Raw genomic sequence first — 26,657 nt, 5'->3', positions numbered from 1 at the left:
TCTTTGAGTTTTTGATACTCCATTAATTCTCAACTTATTGAAAAAAATTCCAGGAAGGAGTCAAATGACCTTGGCAACTTTCTGTGACAGTTATTTTTGTTCCTTTGGACATGTAACCTCACATCACATTAGTGTGATAGGCCAGATTCTCATCTGAAGCAATCTCTGGACTGTCTCTTTGTGACAGAGACCTATGTGCTGGATCTTCTGAGAGACACTGAAGTGCTAATATAAAATTCACTCCATTATTATTTCATATTCAGCTACTGTATGTATTGTGTATATATCTATATTCACAATATGATTTTGATCCATTTTATTACGGCTCTTTGATTATCTTAGTATTCTCTTTTCTTTACTTTTTTATTTTCATGTAAGTGTCGCAGAATAGAACTTCTTTTGGCAAAGTTATGTACCATGTACTAAGGTGAAGGTTTTTTCTTTCTTTTTTATAGCTCATAAATTGAATCTGAAGATGTCACTTACCTTTACTACTTAGTTATTGGCAAGTGCAATACTAGTCATAAAAGGTTCACCTTAAACTGCATTGTTTGTGTCAGATTTTAGAGCATGTTTCAGACATTGAGTTAGCTCAAAGCATGACTAAGGTAGTGAAAGATATCTATTAGTTGCCATGGTTTTGGAATACATCCAAAGTTATGTTATTGTGAATCACTAGGAAAACCCTTTCAACCTCCAGAAATAACTTACTTTAAAATCTCAGTGATGTATAGAAGAATAAAGGAAATAAGAAATATGTGTTTGGCTGATACCAAACCTCTTTTGAAACTCAACATTTTTATTAATTCAGAAAACTGCTGTTCTTGTTTCTTTACTTTCCAATTAGTAGCAATGTGAGCACTTACTTTTTTAATATCTATATATTTCAATTGGGAAAGGAATTATTGAAGCTTATCAAAAGGATTTTTTTTCCTGCTTAATGATAATCTCTTGGGCCTGGGCTCAGACAGGAAATTTTTGTTCAACGCAGCAGTGAGGCAAACTGCCTCTTTAATTCTATTTATCAACATCCTCAGCCACAAGTTAGGTGAATACAATTTGCACACAATGATTAGAAAAATACTTTAATGACCAGAAAGGTAGCTCAAAACAGGATTCACAAAAATCAGTGTACAAAACTTCTAAGGTAATGAGGAGGAGTTGCTGCTGAAGTGAAGAATTTGGCTTCAAGCCCTCTTTGTGATACAAAGAAACCTAAATCCACTCTGGATAGACACACCTCGGTGCAATCATTCATTCTTTCACAGGTTTAGATACTGAAGTTCGTGCAAAGAGTTAACCACCTACAGAGCAGGTGGAAGTTGCAACCCCCATTTGTCATTCCATCTTTGCTGTCAAGCTGCAGGATATGATGTGAAATACTAGTATTAATCTCTGGTGATTGTGTCATTATTTCTGTAAGTACTTTAAATATTTACTTCCAAGCCAATGCTCAAACTTATGGTCTACTAATTTAAGTGCAGTCTTTCTGGCTCAAGATCAGTGCAAAGTGAACATGTTAACTTTTGAGTGGTCAGGGGTGTCTTCTCCTGTGGGTTTATGCCATGTGGTTAGAGCACATGCTCTAGAGCAGAATGCCACAGCTAAGGAAGAGTAAAGATACCTGTGAGTCACACTGTGATGTAGGCGCAAAAGAGACACAGAACTGTTCATTGTGGCCCAGAATCAAGTAATTAAGTGCCATAGGGGTTTTGCTGACAAAAAGGAGGGTCTTTGTGTGATTATCATGAGGAAATTTCAACATTAAGTGCCTGAAAAAGCAGTTGTTTGACCAAAACCCCTGTTCTCGATTCCTGAATTTTTTTTTTTCCCCCAGAAATTCTCTTTTAAGATCAGCATTTGAAATGTGAGATAAACACTGTACCTGTAGCAGCTCAGTTCTGATGAGGGCCAAGAGTACTGCAAGTACAAAGAGGAAGTAACTGTGCTAGAAACAATTCCCAGACATAGCCTTCCAGATGAAAGAAGTTAGATAAAAAGCTCTGCAGTTACACGCAGAGAAATTATTCATGGGCCTCGTTACTGAAGATGTAACATGTTCTCTCTTTACAATGCCCAGTTTGAGACATTGGCTCCCAGAACAAAAGGCTTTCTGCTGTGGGACATTCCTTTTGGGAATATTTAGTCCTGCTAGTAGTGGACCAAATCTCCCTCATCTAAGAACAAATATGATTCTGACTGCTTATGGGGGTCAACTTCTTCTCAAAGACAATGGGTAACAGGACAAGAGGAAATGGCCTCATGCTGGACCAGCGGAGATTCAGGCTGGACATCAAGAAGAATTTTTTCCCTGTGACGGTGATTAAGCATTGGAATGGGCAGCACACAGTTACCATCCTTGTAGGTGTTCAAGAAACAACTGGACGTGGCATTTAGTGCTATGGTTTAGTGGCATGGTGGTGATCAAAGCTTGGAAACCTTTTTGGTTTTATTTCTCGGTGAAAAACGATAAAAAAATATTACAAGGAAAACAAAAGCAATTTAATATTAAGGACTTACTCTTTTTAAAAGATGTAATTATGAGAAATACTGGCCATGCTTTCAGTCAGCCCATACTGTCCTCAGTCTTTATCTATGAAAAATGAAAATAGAGTGACTTTTAGCAGTGAAGACTCTGATCTGTTTCTTCCTTTTAATTAGAATTCTGAATGTGGCAAATAATCAGAATTCTTACTGTAGAAAGCACAAATGACAGTCTTACTATAAAATGAGTGTATGCATAAACATACGTTAGTGTATCTGATAAATAGAAAACTGAAAATCTTTTAAGAACCAATTATTTCTAAACTAAACAGAATATGCTTCTAGCTCTTTTTCTGGCACAAGCATCTATCAAACAATAACAGGGCATCTGTTGAATAGACGTGCACATGCAATGCAAGCAGGATTAATTTTTATTTGTTGCCCATGAAAGATGTTGCCACAGTTTTAGATATTCAATTTTGAATAAACATTTAAGTGAATAAATGAATAAAGTACAGTTACAATGAATAAGTGCCAATAAAGACTGTGATTAAATACAAAGCAACGCAGCAGGAATTTCAATAGGTTGAAAATGTAGTCACATCTACTCAAGAGGGTGTTAACAGTATGCTTCAGACTCCCTGCTGTCGTTTTGAAGCAACAAGAATGCCTGTTGCCCAAACATTTCCCAAAGCAAATAACTTAAAATACTGACTTTCTTCCTGAGGGAATGTCAGATATTGACGATTATCATTAACATACAGCTCTGCTAAAAGGCTTATTTGAATGATTTATTCATTATTGGTCTTCTACCAATTTGTAGGGGAAAAGTTTTTGTGCATTAATAAAGAATGAAGACATGTAGAAGGGAAAGAAGTATGGCTTTACTAATATTTTGGGCATTACACTGGTTTTCATTATAGATTTATTGAGCTGGCGAGTGGAGACTGGTTCTAATCCTAAATTTATGGGAGACATCGCCACATAAATTAATGTTGCTATACCCTGTTCTTCAGGAAAACAAATTTTTTATTTTAATGCAAAATATGTAACAGTCTATTTTTTTGTCTCATTATTTTATTTTACTGTTTCAATAATTATTCTATATACATTTTTCTACTTTAAAATTATTTGATGCATTAGTTTTCAGTTGACTTAAGTCTTTAATAGATAACAAAACATTCCCAACTGAATCATAGCTATCCTCATCAAGCATCCTATCTCTCTCAGTCCAGGGGAAAAAACAGGCTGGACTATACTAGAGGAATAGATGAGTCTTCTGAGCTCATACAGGAAAAGATGCCGTTGGGTCTCTTTGTTGTGATAATATACTCCTAAATTGCCTAGATGCCCTCTTTGGCAATTACATGCTACTTTGACTTTAAGATGTTGGTCTTCTGTCATTTTAAGCAGCTGCTGCTGGGTTCTCAAAGAGAAAAGTCTGGTAAGTGTTGGCAAATACTTACTAAGATGCTGACACACCAGTAAGTGCAGTGCAGCACAGCCAGCCAGTCCACAAGACCATCTCCTGTGCAGAGTAATCTGGGTGAGTGGCACCCACAGGGTTTAGTTTATTCTAGGTTTGAACTTTTCCTCAGGAAATTGTTTCCATATTCTCTTTGCTTCTGCTTACATGCCTTGGTGGTCAAGTGTAAGGTGTTTTTTTGTGTTAAATGTCCTATGAACTCTTTCCCATCAGTTGGGTCAATTGCAGGGCAACACAGCTGTTCTTTAAAAGAATTATGGGATGTTTCTAGAGAAGTAATGACAGCTGATTGATTTTCTCCATGTTCTCTGTTCATGGTAAATATGCATCTCTCAGACTATAACTCAGGGGTCTTCCCATCACAACCTTCCTGGTAGTCAGTGCTTCAGTTAGTGCAGGTTTAAATCACTTCTAAAAGCAGATTAAAGATTATTATTTGTTGATAGGAAAGGTAGTAGTTCTGATGGGCAAAAGCTCCAGTTAACTCTTTAGTGGAAGAATCACTAAGTGTGGGCAGAATAGTAAAACTGGCAGGGTGAATTTGCTAAATGTTACATTTATCTCTCCAAAAAAGTGCAGTTGAGAAATAAAAAAGTAGTCACAAAAGTAGTTTTTCCTCTTACCTCTGACCTTAAAAGGAGCTACTAGAAAGTTCATTTTATAAGTATGCAAAGTGCAAAAGATTGACTCCCTTCTCAAAAAAATATCTCCCAAAACCCAAAGAAAACAATTTGAAAAACTGTTCTTGCTCCCTGGAAAGTCACATTTCATACTTCTTTCAACCACCAAATCCTAGGGAACTTTGCAAACACAAATAAAATTCTTTTTTAAATACCCATATCTCTAAGAAATAATCATGATATTGTAGTCAAAGGTTTGTATAACTTGCAGCAGTAGAACATATAGATAATTTAATTATAACAGCATAAAAAGTTTAGTGTAGTTATTAAAATTAAAATATTGTAAAGACTTAGCTGATCAGAAAGACAAAACCTTTTCCTGTTAGTAGAGTAAATGCTAGTGGAACATTTCTTAAAGTTAACTTTCATCTTGATGTTATTTTGATTATTTAAGAAGGATCTGCCCATACCTTTTTTGCACTGTTGCAGAAGGTTCTTAGGCATGAAAATAACTCTGTGAACATCTAATGCAGAACAGCAGAAGACCAGAGGAAAGGGAAGTACAAACCCAGATCCTGACCTCTCTGGCAGACATGGTTCTCAAGGAAATTCCTGACTACTGTGCTCAGGACTGGAAATCTCCAGAGAAATTTACCTGTGCATTTATAAGTAGCAATATGAGAAGAATCTGTAGGTGGGATAAAAAAGGACCTGTTAAGACCAGAGAGATGCTGGAGTAACTGTATGTACAGCACCGTGCACAGGAATTCCCTCCATGACATTGTTGCATTTTCTTTTAATGCTTCTGGAAGTTGACAATCTGTGCATGCCTGCTGGAATTTGTTTTGAAATAAAACTCTGGAGACATTATTAAGTCAATAGTGAAGCTGAAAGGTCCCAGTAGTCCTGAAGCAGAGACTCCTGTAAATCTTCAAAATGCAGTTCAGAGACATCTCAATGCAACTGAAAGTCACCAGAAAAATATATAAATAAGTAAATAAATAAAAGTCATGTACCTGATTATCTCCCCTCGAGCTTTTAATCAAAATGTAAAGATTATTGATCCTCACATTTGGATTTCACATGCATAGTATAGCAAAGATAACATACAGAGAAGGACTAAGATATTGCGAGTCTTGATAAATGAAAGTTAAAAATGTGGCACAGCCTCAGAAGGCAGTGAGGGACTCAGATCAGAAAAGTAGGCGATGAACACTAGCAGAGCAGAACAGCATATTTAAAGCTGTTGTGGGGTTAAAAGGAGAGTTTCACTACAATCAAGTAAAAGTTTAAGAAACTTCAGGGTCATGGAAACTATATTTATCCTAACAGAATGAAAGGGGATATATATATATATATATATATATATATATATATATATATATATATATATATATGAGGGGAAAACAGAAAGATGTGCAGTAAATCTAGGCTGTTCACAGAGGGCTCGTCGCTGTGCCTGTCTCCTCTATGTGTTTACTCCAAAACTGAGTATGAATTACTTGTAATAGGAGTAAAAGCCCAGAAGACCAATTTGACACAGCTCAGCTAGTTTATTGATCAGAGCTATGAAACCACAGCCAATCAAATCCATAAAGTATGTATTATCAACCTCTGCTGGGCTCTTCCAGTGGTTTCATTGAAACAAAGTGTATTTTTGTTGTGGTGAGTTACATTAATAGCTTTGTTGTTATGAAGAAAATCTGCAGAAAAAAATTATCATTCTTATGACACTTATTAAAGAATGAAGTATTGCTGGCAAATGTTGTACACAATTTAAAGATACATTGATATTTTAATATTTGTAATTTTTTGTAATTTGTACCATACAAAGCCCTGTTGCAAAGCCTTATTTTTTGTGCTAGAGCTTGAGAATCATCAGAGTAATAGATAATTTACCATCAATAGCAGAAAGGTCTTTATCAATCAATATGTATAAACAGCTTAGCTAACAAAAATGCTATTTGCTTCTTGTAGAGGTGCAGGTTAGGCAATTCCCTACAGGACAGGCAGATATTACAGAGCTTTTGTAATTTTTGCATGCTTTAATAATGGTCATTTCCCTCTACAACACTATTGACAAGGTAATACATCTGCTAATGATAAAGGTTTCCCAGTAATTTCTAGCCTATGACTCCTTTCTAGTTGCTGAAAATATCATCAAATTTTTGAAATATTTGTGCTCATGTTATATGAGCTGTTTGTATGTTTCTTTATTTGGGAGAGTTTTAGCGGAAATAATCCAGAATTTTTTCAGGGGACAGGGTTAATTTTATTTTATACATTTTAAAAGTCTTCTTAAAGGTAACTATTAGGTCTCTGTTCTATGGAGCAAGAACTTGACATTTGTCAGGTTGATTTCTGAGGCAAAAAGAATGAGTTTTTTTTTTGCTAATTTCATGAAAATTTCTCCAGATTTGAATAAACTATAAAGCTTTTTGATTATGTATGACTTGATACAACTAATTTTTTCTGTCTTCTGAAGATGCATTTATTTCTTCTTTGTAGCTGCCTCCTGAACCATAACCCTGTCCCTGCCTTCCCCAAATGTCCATCCTGGGAATTTAGATCTTTAGGAGGATATTCCTGACTACAAGAATATTCCTGTGTCTGTTGTTGCTCTTGCCTTTTCAGGGGTGTTGTGGCTTCTGACTCTGCAGCTGAGTTCCCATGTTTCCAACCAGCTCTGACTAATGAGGAAAAATTCTAGAAAAGAGGTTTAACTGAGTGGACATAGGGAAGGTAGGAAGGGACAGGATAGATTAATAAAAAGTGAAAGGAGGAGATTAGACAAGGAGGAGGAAAGGGAGAGACAGAAGAAACACGAGAGGGGAATAAAGATAAGCTAAAGAGAAGATCAGTTGAAAATAGTTCAAACCCACTGTCCTTCAGAAGCCCAGTGGTTCTTTGATCACACTGCTTGACATCCCCTTGCCATACAACAAACTCTGCCAAGCTGCCAGCTGTGTGGTTCTGTCCCTCTCTGCATGGTGACCCATACAGAAGGGAACAACTTTCTGCAGGGATGGCCTAATCTTTCCTTTTAAGCATTAGATTGTACTGTGCTGTGTATCTGAATCCCTCCTTGATCCTGTGAAGAGAAGAGGAGGCTCACGGGTCAGGCTCCTTTAGGAAAACACTTCGAATAATATATACACAGGCTTCCACAGGAAACCTTATTTCCATCACTTCCTGGATTTTGAGAAACTCTGATTTACAATTTTAATACTTTTAGCAACAATTTTGGTCAGAATATATCTGTGCAACTGTTTTCTCCTTGAAGTTAGTCTAAGCTCGTTTTTGCAAATATATGAATTTTAGGCTCCTCTGTTAATTAAACTAATTCTGTACTCTTTTGAGATTTTTGTTTCTCTATCAAAGTACCTTGAAAAAGGTTTTTTCACTGACCTATTTTGTGATTGAAATATTATTCTTTGCAGGCATGCTTGGCTACACTACTGCATTCACTTCTAATAAACATAGCCTCCCAAATTCTCTGCTGGACTGCCTTCAGCTTCCTGTGTGAATGCACAAGCAGCAGTCCTGCTGTAACAGTTAGATATACATTTTCAGGGGAACTGACATTGAAGAGAGCTAATTGTGTTTAAGTTCATCTTAGGAAAGTCTATTGTAAAAACTGAAACATAATCAAGTCACAATTAGGAAAGCAACTTGCTAAATTTCTTCCATTAAAAAAACCAATAAGGAAGCATCACATGAAAATCCATTATTAATGAAATAATGCATGGAGTACAGAAAAGTAATTTGTAAATTGATTTTAAAATGTAAATATTTTTATATAATGGCTCAGCCATACAAATATTTTTTTAAAACAAATAATTTAAAATTTAGACAACCAAAAAGATAAAACCCAAGATTTTTTTACAACAGATCATGTCAGCTAACAGGATTTTTCACTCTTTAGTAGAATTTCAAGGATGCAATAGACAAATGATGAAGGTAGAATGATTTATAAAACTTTAAAATAGTCATAGCACATATCTTTCCTATATTATTAAGGACAGGGTTACTATTTGCAGCAACATAGCAGATAAGGAAAATGAATGGTAGGATACTGGGAATGCTAGGGACAGATGATGTCATTCAATTATCTCTCTAAGGCCTATGGGATTGTCTTTTCCCTGTTTTGTTGTCAATGACTGGTCCCTCCAGCTGTTCCTTTACAACTTTGCCTCTCTGTAGCAGTTTTAGATATTTTTCTGCATGCCTCTCCGAGGGATCAGGAGTCTCAGAACAGTCATAATCCCTGGCATAATGTGGGAGTCTCAGAATGAGGACAGAATCGCTGCATACAAATCAGGATGGCTGGTAAGCCTGCACAGCTTTCATCTATCACACTGCGCTTCCACGGGGCTGCACCATATATCTCCCACTAACCACATTCATGGGCCTTTGTCAGCTGTCATGTTAGTATTTTGCCTATAATTTTTAAAATATAAAGGGTGAATATTAGTCTGAATTGCAAAGCTTTTCAAGAAAAGTAGATTGAAGGGAGTAGCTATAGGTTTAGGCAGCAAAACATGATCTATGACTTCTGAAGCAAAGATGATACAGCCAAGTTTCTGTAATGTTCTGCAATTTTCTTATCCAGTATTTATGAGAGAAAAAGGCTCCTTCTATTTAGCCAGACAGTTTTTAATGGCAGCATTTTGTGACACTTGAAATTTTTCTGTTGGCCTCTATTTTTTTCTCTGACTCCTTAAGATCTCCAATAGGGACCTTCTAGAAAGACAATGAGGAAACCTTCCAGTATGAAAATCTACCAAGTTTTATGAAGATTGGAGAAAGATGCTGAGATGAATTAGAACTCATTAGCTTCAGTGCCACCTGCTGGGAAGCAGTCATTTTTATTGGTTTTGTTGATTGATAATATTAAATAGTTATAAGTATTTCACTCAGGCCTGTCCCGCTCTTGTCAGATAATTATTTCTGCTTGGACAGAAATGTTACTAATCTGCACATTTTTAAGATGCATTCTTTATGCTTGACAAAATACCCTGTATGATCTTCAGACCCAAGCACAGTGTTTGCCCATTATCCTGGATTATTGTTCCTCACTGATTCACTCAGTCTACCACTTTAATTTTTAGCCATGTTTGCATGGTTTTTTTTTTTTTTACTTTCTTTGATGCATGTCATTCTTATAAGATGCCTCTAATGGAAGAAAACAAACCATTATGCATATGGTCCCTGCTTAAACTGTATGTAAAAACCTAATGTAAAATTTCCTTTTCATGTTTAGCTTGGTTTTTTGGTTTTCTCTTTCCCTTAAATTTCTGTCATCTACTCATTTTTTTTTCTTTTTCCCCTGCAGGTCATAGTTCTTTTAAATTCCCTGTGTGAAGCAGGGTTTTGGCACCTTTTGGAAATCAAAGCATTGAATTAGATATAAGAGGGGCATACATCTTTCCTAATGGTCCCTGAATGCTACAATGTAATTGACTACTATAATATACCACACCACAAGGAGGAATATTTTTTTCTGTAGATGGTGCCCTATGGAAGTGCTACTTTACCTTAGAGTGAAACACACAGACTCTCTTGTCAAAGGACAAGGGGAAAGTTGATGAATGGCACCAGGAGACACCAGGAACCTGGAAAAAAAAAAACAAAAACCTGCATCAATTCATCATACTGTTCAGAGTCTGAAGCCACATCTGACTTTGGTGTAGAAGGAGTTTCCAAAATTACCAGTCCTAGGCATTGCATCTCGTCCCAGGTGGGAGCTCTGCCAGTCTGGCACAGAGGAGCTCAGTGCATTGGGCAATTGATCACAAACCAAGCAGCCTCAGAGACTCAATCACACAACCCTGGCAGCAACAGTAAAAACACAGGTCAGATTAGTCCACGGAGGACACAGTCCAGCTGTATTGCTTGTAAAACCTGCTTTACCCCAAAGCCCATTTTTAAGGGAGAGCATAATCAGAAACAGTGGGCTAGAACAACAAATGGAAGATTTTCCAAGTGAATACATGGCTCAATGAGCGCTGCAGCACTATGACAGCTGACATCTGGTGTGGATCTGCTGTCAGCTAGTGATTAGCACGTTTCTCATCCTTAGTGACAGTGAGATTCCTCATACCTTTAAATTGATGCAATGAAATCTCAGGTGTGATTGGTACTAACAGCATCTTACAAGCATGCCATCATCACACCACCCTGATGTTCTATTGATTATTTTAGTGCATCACCATTTCTAGAGGAAGATCATTCGTTTTACTGTTGATCACATCCAAACTCAGCCATTCAAAGGGGAGTGGCTATGCTCATAGAGGTTATTGGTTTTTTTTTCTGATTAATGATCTTCTGTACCATAGAAAAATTCATGACATAGCTGAAAACAAGATGGGAGTATTCCTGTGGTGAAGTGACTGTATTTATTCCTATTATTCAGGCAAATCTGCATGTATTCAAATGCTATTTTTCAAGTTAATCCTTTGATAGTCTGTCAACCACTCAGAGCTGCAAATAAACCTTATGTAACCTGAGGAAATTATGGTTGTTTGTTGTACATGGAATGCTACTTGAAATATTTACAGTGCTTATGGATTCATACATGAGAATATTTTAAAGTTACACTAGTAATTTCAGAATTTGAAAAACATTTTGAATCACACTATTAAAAACAGGTCTAATATTTCCTTCTCATTCACAGTTTTGGGGACAGCAGGCACAATCTTTCCTGGGTTCCTCTAGATGATGAGCACATAACCTGGATGAATCTTGTGACACAGCAATTTATGCTGATAGACTATCCTAAGGAAAAGAAGATTGAAAATAGATACTTCCTGCAAATATTATCACCCTGAAATGTATTCTTTTCCAAAGGCACTACCACAGCTCCTGAATGTCTATAAGTTCCTATGATTTAGCATTCTCTTTGTCCCATTGTATGTAGAATCAAGCTGTTACAGAATTACACAGCTTTCTAGCATTGCTCTAGTGCTAACAAGATGGAAATACTTCATACTAAAGGGCAGTCTTGTGCCTCAGACACCTGGGGCCAATTACACCGAACAATCACAGCTTACTGTGATTTAAAACAGGAATCAATGTCACTGAACATTTTAAGGGATCAGGGTCTATGCTGGTAATTCATTCAGTCTGAAAGCGTTTGGTATTTTCTCCTCCACTGGATCTTCTGAATTCAGGAGACCTGAGCTGGCGGCTCTAAATACAATTAAAATGGTCTCAGAAAATGCAAAAAGAACCATTTGCCCTGGTTGTTCAGAAGAAAAAAGCACTAAAAGTTTCACTTGAATGCCTTTAATATTGGCTTCTGTCAGGCTTCCCTGTGTGTCAAGAAACCTAACTTTTAGTAACTCAAACAGGAACAACCTGAAATCCCCTTTGCATGTAAGAGAAACCAGCTATCTTTCATCTATCATTTTCTACGGGGATTTGCATGCAATACATTTTTTGCTATTAGAAATTATGCTTGTCTGATAAGATGTAATACAACCTGCAAAAGCCTGCAAACATAGCTTAGAATACCATCCTCACAACTTTCTAACTTTTCCAGTCAGCTTGATCTGTGTGTTTTCTCTATACATCAAAGAATATCTTTATAGATTGTGCAGTTGCTTGAATGTAGGTACCCTAATAGCTTGACTGACAGCTCTGGAGTCAGCACAGCACATTTGAGAATAAATAAAGTTTTAATTAATTACCAGTCACTGTATGCTGAATTTTTCACCATAGGTTCACTATTTTCTATAAAAACTGTTTCAATTTAGCAGCACAAACCTCAGTGGGCTACCAAAGATCAGATTCAGGTGTGAAAGTGACACTCAGCAGGTTTTCCATTAATCCCTTGGACTTGCTAGGGATTAATCTCTGTACTTTTAATATGTGCTTGAAAACATTAGTTAGGTTTGTGATAGAGCAAGTACCTGTGACTTCAGACTGGCTTCTTGTCTTAAGTTGTATGTTCTTTTTAATTTTGAGCAATGGAAGTGACAAGTGTATGTTTTAACAGATTTGGGTCTAGACTTGCTGCTCCAAACTTTTTTGTTTACTCCTAATATATTCAAACTTGCTATGCCACAGAATATTAAAATCTTGAAAAAAAAGCAATGTTAAGTTTGAAATTTTGCAGTAAATATTGCAATTTTTTCTTTTTCCCTTGGCCACAAAAGCAAAACCCCTGAGATCTCCCAAGTGAGATGAAGCGCTTGATATCAGCACAAAAAAAGGAAGGTATATATGCTACCTCTTCTCTAATGGTGGACACTGGTCTTGGATCTGTACTGCACAGTCTGAAGCCATTTGAGCAGCTTATTTTGGCAGCTTTCTAACTGTAACCAACCATTTAAGCAATCCCACTATCCTGTGTGGCATCACATCTCCAGCCCTGCTGCACTGCCCAGAGGAATTTGGTAGGGATGGATGATAGTATTATTGTTCTCCACTCCAGCTCTCCTTAAGCAGTGCTGCCACCCTCCCTCAGCATAACTAAGTAAGAATAATATCTGCCTTTTAGCTCCTGCAGTTTGCAGCCTATGATTTCTGCATGAATAGCTACTGTGAGGAGTGTGGAATAAAAAGGCAGCCTGCACACAGCAGCAGCAGAAGGACACCTAATGCAGCTATGCCTGTTTCTTTCAAGGAGAGCAGCCACACAGAGCCCTGATATGACTCAGAGCCCTATTTAAAACTCTGCTACCAGCAGCAGAAATGAAATACAGTTGGCATGAATTAAAAATACGTTCTGTTGAAACTATTTGATTACAGTTTTACTAAGGAGAGAGGGGGAGGTTGGATAATTTTCTGGCCATTTTTGAAATCAAGTGAGAAAACACACTGTGCTTAGCACCAGCCCCAGCCCAAAGCTGCTTTTACTGCTCCACCTAGGGTTAGGGTTAAAAACAAGGTAAGGGTTCACAAAACCACAAAGCTCAGGACTCTAAGCACACTGCAAGTACAAATGCATGCCAATAGGAATGCCAGAGCCTGGCCCCCTCCACATCCACCTGATTGGCATCAGCCTCTCCCCCATGAAGCTTTTACTACTCTGCCTAGGGTTAGGGTTTAGAACATCACAAAGCCCAGAGGTTCCCTGTCCATGGCAGTGGAATTGGAATTAAGTGATCTTTAAGGTCAGTCCAATTCCAGCCATTATCTGATTCTAGAATCATAACTCCAAGTGAGAGCTCCAAGCTGACTTCTTTTTCTTTTTTTTCAGTCTGGCAAAATTGCTTCCATTTTACAGTGTTTTATAGTTAGTCTAGTTCTATTTCTTACTGGTCTTTTATAAATAAATTGTTGTTTAACATAGCTGAAAAATGTTTTCAATGTCTCCAAGTGTACTAAAGGTTCTGTTTTGGGTGACAGCTGCAAAACAAGCAACTGTGTTTTATAATAATAATTACTCCAATTCAGTTCCACCAGCCTACATGGGGAACCTTTGAACAGCTCCATCTCTAATTTGATCAAGATATTATTTGAATGATGTCAAGATTTCATCCATAGTGGCTGCTCTTCTGCATTCCCTGACCAAAAACCAAAAGCCACTAGAAATTTCCTTGAGGAAAGAGAGCAGCTGATCTGCTCCTGTGTTTGACTTCTTGCTGCTTCAAAGTATTTTTAAGTGTTCAGGTTGGTAAGTTTTCAGGAAAGTTCACACTGCCAAAACTCTTTGCAAATATTTAGCAATTCATTGCATATTCATGAAACACTAAATATATTTTAGGTCTTGATGCTTCATTAACAAAACAAGAAAACAGGCTGTATCATTCACCCAATATTTAAAATAAACCCATCAAGGCATTTTAAAGTGATCTTTTTCCCCCCTCACTCATTATAGTTAAAATAATCTCATCTAAGTTTTCCATATCATTGTATTTTTTACTCTTTTGCATATTTTAACTTGTTTTGAGGTTCTGAGTGAATCACTTCTTTCTGCCAAGAAACAAATTAAAAACCATTGGATAAAAATATATTAAGAACTCTATGCATAGATATCCTCATTACCAATATCAAAATTCAAGTTCCCACAACTGAGAACCTGAAAATCTTAGTTGCTTTTATGTTTCCTGAAAAGAGAGGTTTCGATTAAAAAAAAAAAGAAACTAATATTTTTCTTTTCCTTCTCATTTAAGTTTCCAGGAGTCAGACCATTTGGCTTTTCTGTCTCCATTGTTCTCTGCAGATAACAGGGTCCTCTTTCTGTATCCCTCACTCATGCTAAAATCAATGATCTACCTCTCTAGGCATGACCAACTCTATTAGCTCTCACTGCAGATGGTCTCAGAATGTCTCAGAATTATTTAACTGTAGTTATGCACTCCTCTCCTCTCAACAGTATCCAGGCAGAATAGCTGTATGGGGGTACGAGGTATGAAGTCTTCATGGGTAGTATGAAATACTGCAGATTATTTTCTGCACTATTAAAGGTTTCTGTGCTCATAGCTGTCACATGGGCTGTCACCAGTATTTATTTCATGCTGGATCCTGCCTAATTTTCAAGATTTTGGTGACAAGTTCTTTTGTTACCAAATTACCTAAATGGCCATCACAGAATATCAGGATAAGACCATAAGTGTGCATCTTCAACATTTTACTCTAGGGACAAAATTTTTCTAAGAGAAGGACAAAAATCTCTGTGGCTGGTCTGAGGTGCTGGATTTAGCTGCTCTGGGACTATTAAAAATCACCAATGTCCTCACCCTTTCATTCAAATGGAAAAATTAAGACAGCAATTAAAAAATATGCAGCGACACATACCACAGAGCTAAGGGTGAAAAAAGCAATTGCTGCTAAAGACTGACACATCCCTGGACATGCTTCTCCTCCCGGGAAAAGACTCAGAGAATGAACAGAATGAACAAACACCACATGACAAATGTATAATATATTGAGTGCATTAGTAATCACAAGATGACTGTGAGCCCTTGAAGTGATGTGGTCAGGAAAAAAAAAAAAGACAATCAAAGTTGAAAGATGCAGAAATTCAGGGCAGAGAGGTGATATGCCAATAGAGGCAGCAGTAGCAAACCCATTTCTGGTCCCCATGTTTAACAAAGGTTATGTTAAAGTGCAGCCAACACAGGCTGTGAGACAATCAGGGAAATGAATTTATTTTTTCTAAGAAGACAAATATGAAAATCTGGATTATTTAGGTGAACAAAATCCTACCAGATATGATTACTCTGGACAAGTACATAAGAAGGTCAACTACAAGCTTGGGAAAGCTAAAAGCTTTTCCAGCTGTACTGCCACAAGACAAATTACCCATCAACCAGCTTGAGGTAGAATTTAGGAGTAAGTTTCCAAGATTTGGGGTAGTGCATTTTTAAACCACACTTTTGTGACTGGAAAAGGAGAAGCAAGGAGCATAATCAGCTTTAAGCAGAATGCATTTAAGAAAGGGTTTACCTGACAAAATGATGACTGGACCTGGTGACCTGGACAGATCTAGTTCCATACATCTATTTTGTAGTCATATTTTTTAACAAACTAAACAAAGGTTCCAATACATCACAGAAATGAGTACTGCATAAGGGAGGAGAATATACAAGGGCAGACTATACATAGATAAACCATTTTAGTTCTCTCTTAAAAAAAAAAAAAAAATCTTCTTAATAATAGTTATAATTTTTATAGTTTTCTGACAGTGGACTCAAATGACTGATGGCAGAGATGGTGGCAAGTCTCAGCCCTTTATTATCCTACAAAAAAACTTTTATTTTTTTTCTCTGTGACTTTCCCATGGGCAGCACCATGCAATACTGACTCCTGCTCTTTCTTCCATTTTCTTCTATGACCAGCCAACTCCACCCTGATCAGCCAACCCACTCTTTTATAACACCTATCCTTATTGGTCATAGCTGTGACCTATTAAGGACAAGGCCACTTCCACTTTTTGGTAATTAGCCCAATTGCAACTCCTTGGGGGCATGGTTGCCTGAGGAATCATCTCTATTCTCTTACAATCCATTTTCCCACAGTTTTCCATTTTTTCTTTTTTAAAAAAACCTAGTCATTCAAAGATGCTTATTTTAAGGCATTCTGAACCCCAAAAGTATCACTTTATAACACTGCATTAATTCTTTAGATAGAAAATACTGCTTCTCCTTATAAACCTTGTCTCTCTCGTGACCTTAGATTGCTATAAAAGCACTACTACTCAATAACTTAGGAACATAATTCAATTTTCAGGAGACTCATCTGCTTAGGTTATGTCTGTACAAGTGAAGCTTGCTGGGTAGATCAGAGGCTATCTGTGACCACAGGAAAAATTTGATTTCTTTTGCTATAGAAAAAATTTAAACATTCTGACAAGGATAAATTTGGCGTCAGCAAAAACATGCACCATATTGTCCTTTAACAAAAGAGGAGTCATGAAGTTCTGGAAAGTCAGTGACTATTATTATGGAAAAGAGGATGTTGCAATGTGCATTATAATTTGACTGAAATAAAAATGCTCAATATGAAAGGTTTTACAAGAGACTTATCTGTAAGAAAGGAATTCTCATACTCACATATGGGGTAACAGTTTGATGAGGGTGTTTGAAATGAATGGAATCAAACAAATCCCAAATTAGCCTTGGATTTTAATGGAAGAAGTTAAGTTCTTCACTGGGTTCATCTAGAAGAAACTCCCCTTCCTTCAGCAAAGCACAAGGGCATCTATCCTTTCTTTGCACACTAGCTGCTTTTGCAGGTCCCGATGAAGACATTCTTTTATGAATAGAAATTTAAGTAATTCTTCTGAGTGAGGATAAAACCCTTTATTTCACCTCACTCACAGATGGATTTTAGCATTAATGTCATTGATATATGTGTGAGACTTAAACTCGACATATGGGCAGCTTGAACAGTGAATTGTCAGTGGCCTAACAGCCACTTGTTGAAGACTAGCTGATCAACATTTTCTGCAATGGATTTAACACTGTAAGACTTGCTCTTCTACAACTCAGCAACAGGTTGCACCTCCCTCCCCTAAAACTGAACCTATGCTCTCATTGTGCATTTTTCATGACTGAGCCTTAACTTCTTTCACAAAGCCAAACTTTGCCTCAAAGCCTTCAATTTATCAGCTACTATTTCTTCAAATGCCCTAATCTATCCACAGATTTGCTACAAAGTTTTGCGTTATTCAATTGTCCAGCAGCAGCTTTGGCATAACTGTTAAACACAATGACAATATGACGCAAGATTTCACACTGTTACATCCTGATTAGAACTTCATCACGCTGATGAATTTGATCATTGCCTTTATTGTAAGAAGCAATTTTAGCTCTTGATTTTTAGGTGTCTTAAGTGAGTAATTGCGTGTAAAACGTGCAAGTGCAGTCAGCATCTAATTTGGATGTGAAATGACCACTGTGGCCTCTGAAACCTTCACCTTCAGATGGTGTATGAGGAATGGATAATTGCACATTCAAATGGATGACAACCATTTTCAAATTCAGAAACACAGCATACACATCAGTAATTATAACTGCAGGCTTAGCTTGTTTAAAATCAAGTAGGTGGTGTTTCATACAGACCTGAACTTGTTGCACAGAAATGATCAGCAACAGATGAATGCAGAGGAAAATGTAATTTTTAAAATTAATTGGACTCCTGGGCAGCAAATGAGGTGTGATGTACATAAATGTCAGAGTAGAAAATAAAAGGTAAATGTTTAAGGAAAGTTATGGCAGCACAGTAATTGCAAGTGAAGCCAAAAATGAAAAGTCCTTCATCCAGCAGGTTACCACAATGAGCAATGACAGAGTGCTCAGGTCAACAGAAAACAATGAAAAATAAAAAAAGAGAGTTTTGAATAAATAAAAAAAGAGAGTTTTGAATAAATAAAAAATGTTCCCAAACTGAACTATTGGATGTTAAAGTTCAATTTATAGGCTAGTACCCAACTACTGGCTCAAACTACATGTGTTGAACTTGTTCTGAATACAGCGTGTCTCTCTACATTTTTTTGCAGTTAGGTGCCTGGAAAGGTTGAGGTTTTTTATCTGCCAGTAGAGATATCCCATGTCATCATTTATGCTGATGACAAGCACTGAAATAATTACAGACTGTGTATATGCAAGCTTAATAGATCAGCAAATCCTTTGTTTTTCTTTAAGAATTATAGCAAAACTAAAGCCATGTGGTAGTTTGTTTTTCTTCAAAAATATTTTAAGACATTTTTAGTTCAAGACATTTGAATACTAGTCATACAGTTTTTTATATTACACTATATATTTAAAATTGTGGGGAAAACAAAAATGAATGACAAATCAAATAAACAAGAAAAAACCAAAAAGCTAAACACGATTTACTGCAGAAGAGGTGAGATTTCTGTTGATAAATAAAATTATGATATTAAACCCATGAAAATATCCATATAGCAAAACTGAAAAGTTGAAGAAGCAAAAGGAAACGTTTGTGGCTTATTATAAAAGCAGTAATTAAGATTGGGCAAAATATAACTGTGTATGAAATAAATGTAAGTTACAAACGACTAATACAGCCCAAGAAGTAGATGCATGAAAGCTTTCAATTTTAAAAATGGATCCTATGTTAAAAAAATGAGTTTGATAAAATTCTCAGTAAGACAATAGAAAGGAAGAAAACTTTTGGGCAAACATTTTGAAGATATTTTTTTACTCCTCCTCAAACAGGAGGAAATGGATGGTCTCCTTATGGCAATATTTGTAATAATTTTATTTTCTGTTATGAATTTGTATGGATGGCACTATTAGTCTCAGAGGCCAGCAAAATCTAGGCTTCTCAAGGAGGGGGTTTTCAGAATTTATACCTTTGCTCAGCTCCCTCTGGTGTTAGGAATGGAATTTGGCAAGGCAGTATTGCAACCCTACAGACTACTTGTTTCTAACCAGACACTCTGCTTCCTTTTTCATCTTCACTGCTGGCTTGTGGTGTAACCTCCTACTCTGAGAGAAATAAGAATGATTTAAAACCAAATTCATATTCCAAACCTCAGTTATTTTCACACAGCTAATAGAATTATGAAGAAGTGGGAAAGAATGTTGGCAACATCTACACACTGAGGGGGCTGGAACAGCCTGACAACTTAGTTGGGATGAAGTAGAGACACAGAGGTATTAGATGTTCGAATTCAAGCAAATTATAATTCAAAATACCAGACCTGAAAATCATAATTTTCAAACGCCCCAAAGAAATGGCTGCCTATAGAGGATGGACATAAAATCTGCCTTAGTTTTGACAGTGGACATAGATGTCTCCCACTGACAGAACCACATTACCTGCAGAAACTTTCTTCCTCTGCGTTTTGCCAAGTGGGGAACCTGATTTGGCAGCATTTGTACAGCATGGTTATCCAATTTAAATACCATGACAAACATGAACAGCAGAGGGGGTGGGTGTGCCAGTTCACTTCTGTTCAACAAATCAGCTACTTGAGCCTATGTCATGCATGGATTTTAATTTCTTTGTCTTCATACAATGTTCTCAAAGGAAAACTTGAATTAGTATGGGGTAAAGGATAACATGGTTGGAGTTTGTGGTGATAGTCGCTGTACTCATGAACCCCACTGCTGAATTTACTCCAAGTTTAATACCAGGTTAGGATGAGATAATCCTCTCCCAGAAGATATTTAAATGTACAGACTGAAGTAAGTGTTCAGGACTTTCAGCCTGAAACATTCCTGTCCCACCAGCAGGTGACCAAATCCTTCAGGTGGTGATCAACAGCTCTGAAAGTTCTCCAAAGACACTGAAGACATCTAAGCCCATTCTACCTTTCATTCCTTCTGTTGTACCTATGAGTCTATGACCTGTATCTCTTAAACTGAGGTGGAAAAAAGATGTTTTCTTAAGGGTGAAAGGTTAATGAAAAGTGCACCATGATAGAAATAAAATGCCATTTGCATAATTGCACATGCCCACACTCCCGAACAAATGTAGAGGGATACTTTTAAGTGTTGAGTAGAAGGAAACCATTGTTTTAATGGTGTGGAAAAAATCGAGCCATAAAAAGAAGGGTCTTTGGTTCTAATTCTCTCTGTCTCTAAGCCAGAAGAGATTCAGATTTTTAGCAGGTTGAATGTGATCTCTGATGGGATAAACAAAAAGAGGTTTTTTCCATTCTGAAAAAGGAGTGCTAGCATGATAAGATTTCTAATTGATAAGGCAGATTAAATGTGAGATAAAAGGGTGAAAAGAAAGAGTGAAATTCTGGAGTGATAGAGTCAGATGATGAATAAGGTACCTGGGTGAAGTGTTAGGTCTGGTTGCAAAGGATGCGTGGAAGAAGGAAAGAATTTATAAGGGGAAACTATTGCTTCCTTCCATTATTCTCTTTGAAGTTCATTATTTCTGTTTTGCATCCTGAGGTGGAGAGAGGGCTATTTCTTTCTCTCATTTTGCAGCAAGCTTCTTTCAAAACAATTTCACTAACAAAATCACAGATTTCTATTTCAAAATGATGTGATTAGCCAGAAGGTGATTTCTGGATCTTTGGGGAAGAATTAAGAGAAATTGGTGATTGCTTCTGTTCTCCCATTCAACTTTTCTGTCAGACATAGGGTAACTGCTAATGAGGGAGCTGCATGGCATTAGTCTTGAATGGTTTTGGTAGTTAGGTACGTGCCTGACATATAACTATGGTTATATTTCAAGGTTTCTAAGTTATATTGACTACTACATGAAAATATAGTGTTCATAATGAAAAAGGATATGGGAATGTGTCCTGAAAGGAAGGATGGCAAGAGTTACAGAATAATTCATGTACAAATAACTCATGCGAGACCCAGATTTTAGTTCCTTAAAATAGTGACTCTCAGAAAAATCACTTTGAATATATTTCTGTTGCTGCAAATTTTCTTTTCGTATACAACTGTAAGTAATGTTTTTAAAAGACTCTGCCTGCTATGAAATTTTCAAGTACAAATAACCCTACCCAGTCAAAACCAATTACTTCAGGGAAGAAAGGTAGACTGTTATTCACTGAGTATATTTCCAGTGAATAATTTGAATTTTAACATACTCATTTTTGTCTCAAAAAGTAGAGTTACTCTGTTGGGTTTTTTGGTTTGCATATTTTTTTTTCAAAATGGCAAAAATAATGATAAGGGAGGAGAAAGGTTTTTTTTTTTTTTTTCACTTAAATATTAATACTGTATTTCTGTTTAGAATTACATAGCAGGAATACCTTGGGGGGGGGGGGACCCAATACACTAAACCCCAAGTAAAAATATTATTTGTTTGAAAGATATAACTTTTAAAGAGCTCTCTATGAGTTATAACAAATAAAGATGTGTAAAGACTTATCAGTAGCAGATTGCAACTCAACTATGGATGATGATTTAGTGTTTTTATCTCCAGTCACAAAGAAAATAAATAGATAAAATAACTTGCCAAGAGTAATAGTTTCAAAGATAGCTGCCAGTATCAGCTCACTTTCTAATTTCAGATAAAGAAGTCATTTTGTGCTTTCCACACTTTTGAGATTTTCTTCGATTTGCTTCTTGAGGTTAAAGAAGCTTTATCTATGACATAACACAAATCAGTAAATGTGCATGTATGCAGGTGTAATGTATATGTACTAAACATATATTTTTATTTATTTAAGCATATATTTTTAATAAAGTATTTAGAAAATAATTTTGCAACACATTGGCATACCAAATTTAAAATGTAATTCTCTCTACTTTTATGAAAAGTAGGTGATTAGAACCTGGGAATGTGAAATATGTCTTCAGCTTCTATTTAAATGCTATTCTAAACCATAAATATTTAATAGAAATTTGAATAAAATTTTGGGAACCTTTATTTTCTATTAAAATAGAAAATTTTAATTTTGCTGATGCTACTGTTAATTTAATTTTGCAGATGCTACTGTTCATTTCTTTGTTGTTGTTGCTGTTACATTTATCATACGGATTGTGATAATTGATTGTGATAATGTCTGCACTGCTTGAGTTGCATTTACCATTACTGATTCCTCAGTAAAGGTTACTTACATATTTGTACAGTTATTTTCTCATGTTCTGTTAGAGACGTATAGTCAGCCAATGAATTAAATTAAAACAAAATGTTAAGTATATGTTGGTATATACAGGTGTATATAATGTTACTTCAGCTGCAATACATCACAGCCCTGAAGGCAGACATGGAATTATCCTTGAACAAGGATGAACAGGTAGAAGCAGGGCTTGCATATAACCTGATTACACTAATCCCTCCTCATAATTTCTTTTTTGGACTTTTGAGGGCCTTTGAACACTGGCAGCAAAGCAGAGGAGAGTTTTCTACAGTTCTGCAAAACTGAGGTGAATCATTTCGCACTCTCCTGGGGCTGGTGGGTGAGCATGGTGGCACAGATGCAGCTCAGAAGAGTGGGAACAATGCTGCTCAGAGGGTCAGCTTCTCACAGGGCTGTTTGTTACCATGTAATGTGGGGGAAGGTGCAGGGATGACTTTATTTACTCAGAGCTGTGCAAAAAGCAAAAATCTGGTCCTACAGCAACTACTTGGAATGCATGAGGGGAGTTCTGCAGCATTTCAGTGGAGCCTACTGCTGTGTGAACTTACATGGAGGTATAGTACTATGTCAGGGGTGGTAGGATGAGCCACAGGCTCACACCTGTGTGGGAGACTCCACAACCCCTCGGGGAAATCTGATCCCATGCTCAGTCACCTACACAGTAAAGAAGCTTCTCCTCCTATTCAGGTGGAACTTCCTGTACACCAGCTTCTGTCCATTGCCTCTTGTTCTATTGCTTGTCACCATCAGGGAGAGCCTGGTTTCATCCCCTTAGCACAGTCCCTTCAGATACTGACAGACATTGATGAGGTCCCCTCTCAGTCATCTCTTCTTGAGGCTGAAGAGGCCCAGCTCCCTCAGCCTTTCCTCATAAGACAGATGCTTCAGGCCTTTAATTTTCTTTGTTGTCCTCCATTGGACCCACTCCAGGAGTGTCTCATCTGGAGAGGCCAGAACTGGACACAGCACTCCCGATGTGGCCTCACCAGGCCTGAGTAGAGGGGCAGGATGTCCACAGTAACCTGACGTGATTGGGAGTGGGCTGTAGGGTGAGGTGCAGCCGGAGATGGGGCCCAGTGTAGCATTGAAAACAGCAGGTGAAGCTGCCAGGTCCAGACCTGACAGATTTTGACACCTGAGGTACAGGTGAGCTGCTGGGGACACAATGAGAAATAACATATTGAATGCAGAACAGATTGTTTTATATACATGGAAAGAAGTTAAAAAAAAGACTGTGAAATATAGTGTCAAAAAGGGGGCAAGGCAGCTGCAGATTTGGCTGCCACCTGGAAATCACTTTATAAGACTTTAAAAGAATGGAAGACAGAGCAAGATAAGAGAGGCTTGCAGTGATCAACTAATACAACAAAATCTGTACAAGGAAGAAGAGAATTATTAAAACAGCAGTGGGGACTGGGGAAAGAGTAACTCTATTATTTAGTATAGTGTATTTTTTTGCTAATGAAACATGTGCATTTTGTTTATGAATTGCAACTATGAATCTTTGATTAAGCAGAAGTTTAAAAGTTTATATTCCAGAAGCATATGTGCACTGGACAGATGCTGGATTAATGTTGTTCAAAGTTCTATAGCTGTTGATGAAATTGTGGCTGTTGATTTGTTGCTATCTTAATATATAGCCTTTAACTTATTTTTGTGAGTTACCTTCTAAAGTTGTACAGATATTGTCAATATTCTAGAGATATATATATAAAGGTTTCTGATTATATGTAACGTAGGTTTTGGTGATATGTAATGTAAGTTTGGGTAATGAATAAAAGTTGGCACAAACACATTCCAAAGTTAAACAGAAATTACACAAAAGACGATTATATTTGGATTATTATCTTTTGCAGAGGGCCCTGCAAATATAGTAAATACAGCATTGGTTTAACTCATTCTTGTGAATTAATCTTTGATTAGGCAATTAGGCATAGATGTAAAGATTTTGATGATAAGTACTCTGTGAATTTAGAGAATGAATCAAGTCTATACTGTGAAAAAGCAAAACTGAATTAGAATTTAGAAACATATACTTTCACTGTGACATAGAAGTCTAAGCACAAGGGTTTTTGGTGATGAGCCTTAAGTTGATGTTCTAGATTCTGAAAAGCAAAACAAAATCAGAACCTAGAAACACATATGTTCTTACTGTAATATGTTGCCTGAACACTCATATCACTGTTAGTCCTAAGTAATAGATGTGAATATGTTATAATGTCAATGTACTTGAACATAACTTTCTAGAGGTACTGTAACTTTGTAATTAAAAGAAAAGGGGGAATTGTGGATAGAAAGAAGGTAGGAGAATAGAGATAGTGGTGAAGGTAATCTCACCCCTAAGGAGTTACAGCTGTGCTAATTATCAAGAATGAAGATCACGCCTACCCTTAATAGGTCATAGCTGGATCCAATTAGGAGGGGTATTGTAAAAGAGTAGGTTGGCTGGTTGAGATGTAAAATGGAGTTTGTTGGCTGTGCAGAGGAGGAGTTGGAGTCAGTGCTGTGAGGAGCTGCCTATGAGAAATCACCAAGAAGGTGTGAAAGCTTTGCAACAAGTGGCAACATGCCATGAAGACTTTTCCATAAGAAACAATTCTCTCATGATTTTAATTTTCACAAACAGCAGCCGTCCAGAAATCTGCAATTGTGAAGCTCCTCCCACGGTTTGGTAGTCTTCCCATAGCTACCATCATGGGTCATTTCACATTTTTGGGGTGCAATTTTAAAGATAAGCTGTTCTGGTATAGAAACAAAAGTTCTCTTATCTCTGGGAACAGAAGTTTTCTTCTTCCATCCCTGGGGAAAGGTTTCTCATCTCTCTCTGTTCAAGGTTCTCATTGGATCACAGCTACTTCAACATCTGCTTGCTTCAATACTGGTGCCTCTGCTCATGGCTGTGGTTAGAACATTACATTCCCCCAGTGCACTCCATGAGTTACAGGGAAAAAAAAAAAGTCTGATGTATCAATTATATCTTCACCCTAGCCTTACAAGAGAATTTCAGCCTAAGATTAAGGCACCTCCTCATCCTCCTCCCATGTGGGATTTGAATCCTTCCTCACTGACCTCAGTGTCTCTGTGCTGCTTTCTTTATGTGTCTTCACTCTTTCCTTTACTCTCACTCTAGAGAGAATTGATGTCTGCAAGTTTCATCTGTGCACAGAAAGAGTTAATATCTCTCCCGGGCCTGTGGGTGGTGATGTGATCTCTGCCAGGCAGCCTCTCTGGCTGCATGGCTGTTTTCTGGCCCCTGCTCTCTCCAGCCACGGGGCTTCTTTCTGTGCAGGGCTGCCTCTGTTTTTAGCCGCATGATTTTCCATGGTGCGGGCAGGATGGCTCGGCAGCTCATGGCCAGAGTGGAGCCTGGCTCTCATCCACCCATAGCTGAGTGAAGCCGCCCTGGCCTGCCAGCCGTGGCTGGAACCAGCAAGGCCTGGCCCGGCCAGTGTCCAGTTACCTGTTCAAAAGCCAGAGATATTTTCACATGGTTTGATAATTTTTAAATGTGGTTTCACAGAGGCATGTTCTTAAGTGGTTTAACAGGGTGTTAGTATTCAAAAGTAGCCAGCTGATTGGTCCTGTTGGGTCCTGAGGAAGCTGTTAGTAATCCTCACAGAGAATCACTTCCATAACTGATGGATTTTCTCATTAGCTAAAAACCAAGCTATGTTAAACCACAACACTGTGATACAGAGCAAAATTTGTGCTTACATAAAATGGGTGCAGATCTGGCTGATAGTCAGGTTACAGTGTAAACAACATCCCGTTTCATGTGTGATTCACAGTGAGTATTCAGAGAAAAGGAGACAAAAAGACTACAAACTGCACAAAATAAATATTCATATCAGACAAGTTAGATTATTTTACCATATCTAAGTAATCATGAAGTTTTAAAGCTCTGTTTGCAGAAACTTCCTGAGATGTCTCAGGTCCTTTGGCAAACAGAGCTGATTGAGAATTGTACAGAAATTGTATTTTATAAAGGGTGAGAGTTTGAAGAAAATTACTACAGAAATGAGAATGAATTTTTAATCAATAAATGAGTAGATAATAGAGTTTTAAGATTGCAAATGACTGTTTTAAT

At 37.2% G+C, this 26,657-nt stretch overlaps 1 long non-coding RNA gene across 1 annotated transcript; it reads right to left on the bottom strand.

Moving 5' to 3' along the window:
- Positions 1-2,659: 2,659 nt before the first annotated feature.
- On the bottom strand, positions 2,660-25,974 carry LOC135298032 (uncharacterized). Its single transcript, XR_010359993.1, has 3 exons — positions 24,959-25,974; positions 10,128-10,205; positions 2,660-5,553 (listed from the first exon to the last, which is right to left on the bottom strand). It is a non-coding gene; the product is annotated as an uncharacterized LOC135298032 (long non-coding RNA).
- Positions 25,975-26,657: the final 683 nt, after the last annotated feature.

Source organism: Passer domesticus, chromosome 3, assembly GCF_036417665.1.
Source record: "Passer domesticus isolate bPasDom1 chromosome 3, bPasDom1.hap1, whole genome shotgun sequence".
Classification (NCBI taxonomy): domain Eukaryota; kingdom Metazoa; phylum Chordata; class Aves; order Passeriformes; family Passeridae; genus Passer; species Passer domesticus.
Note: the sequence above shows the minus strand (reverse complement) of the source record. Positions and strands in the feature narration are given on the sequence as shown.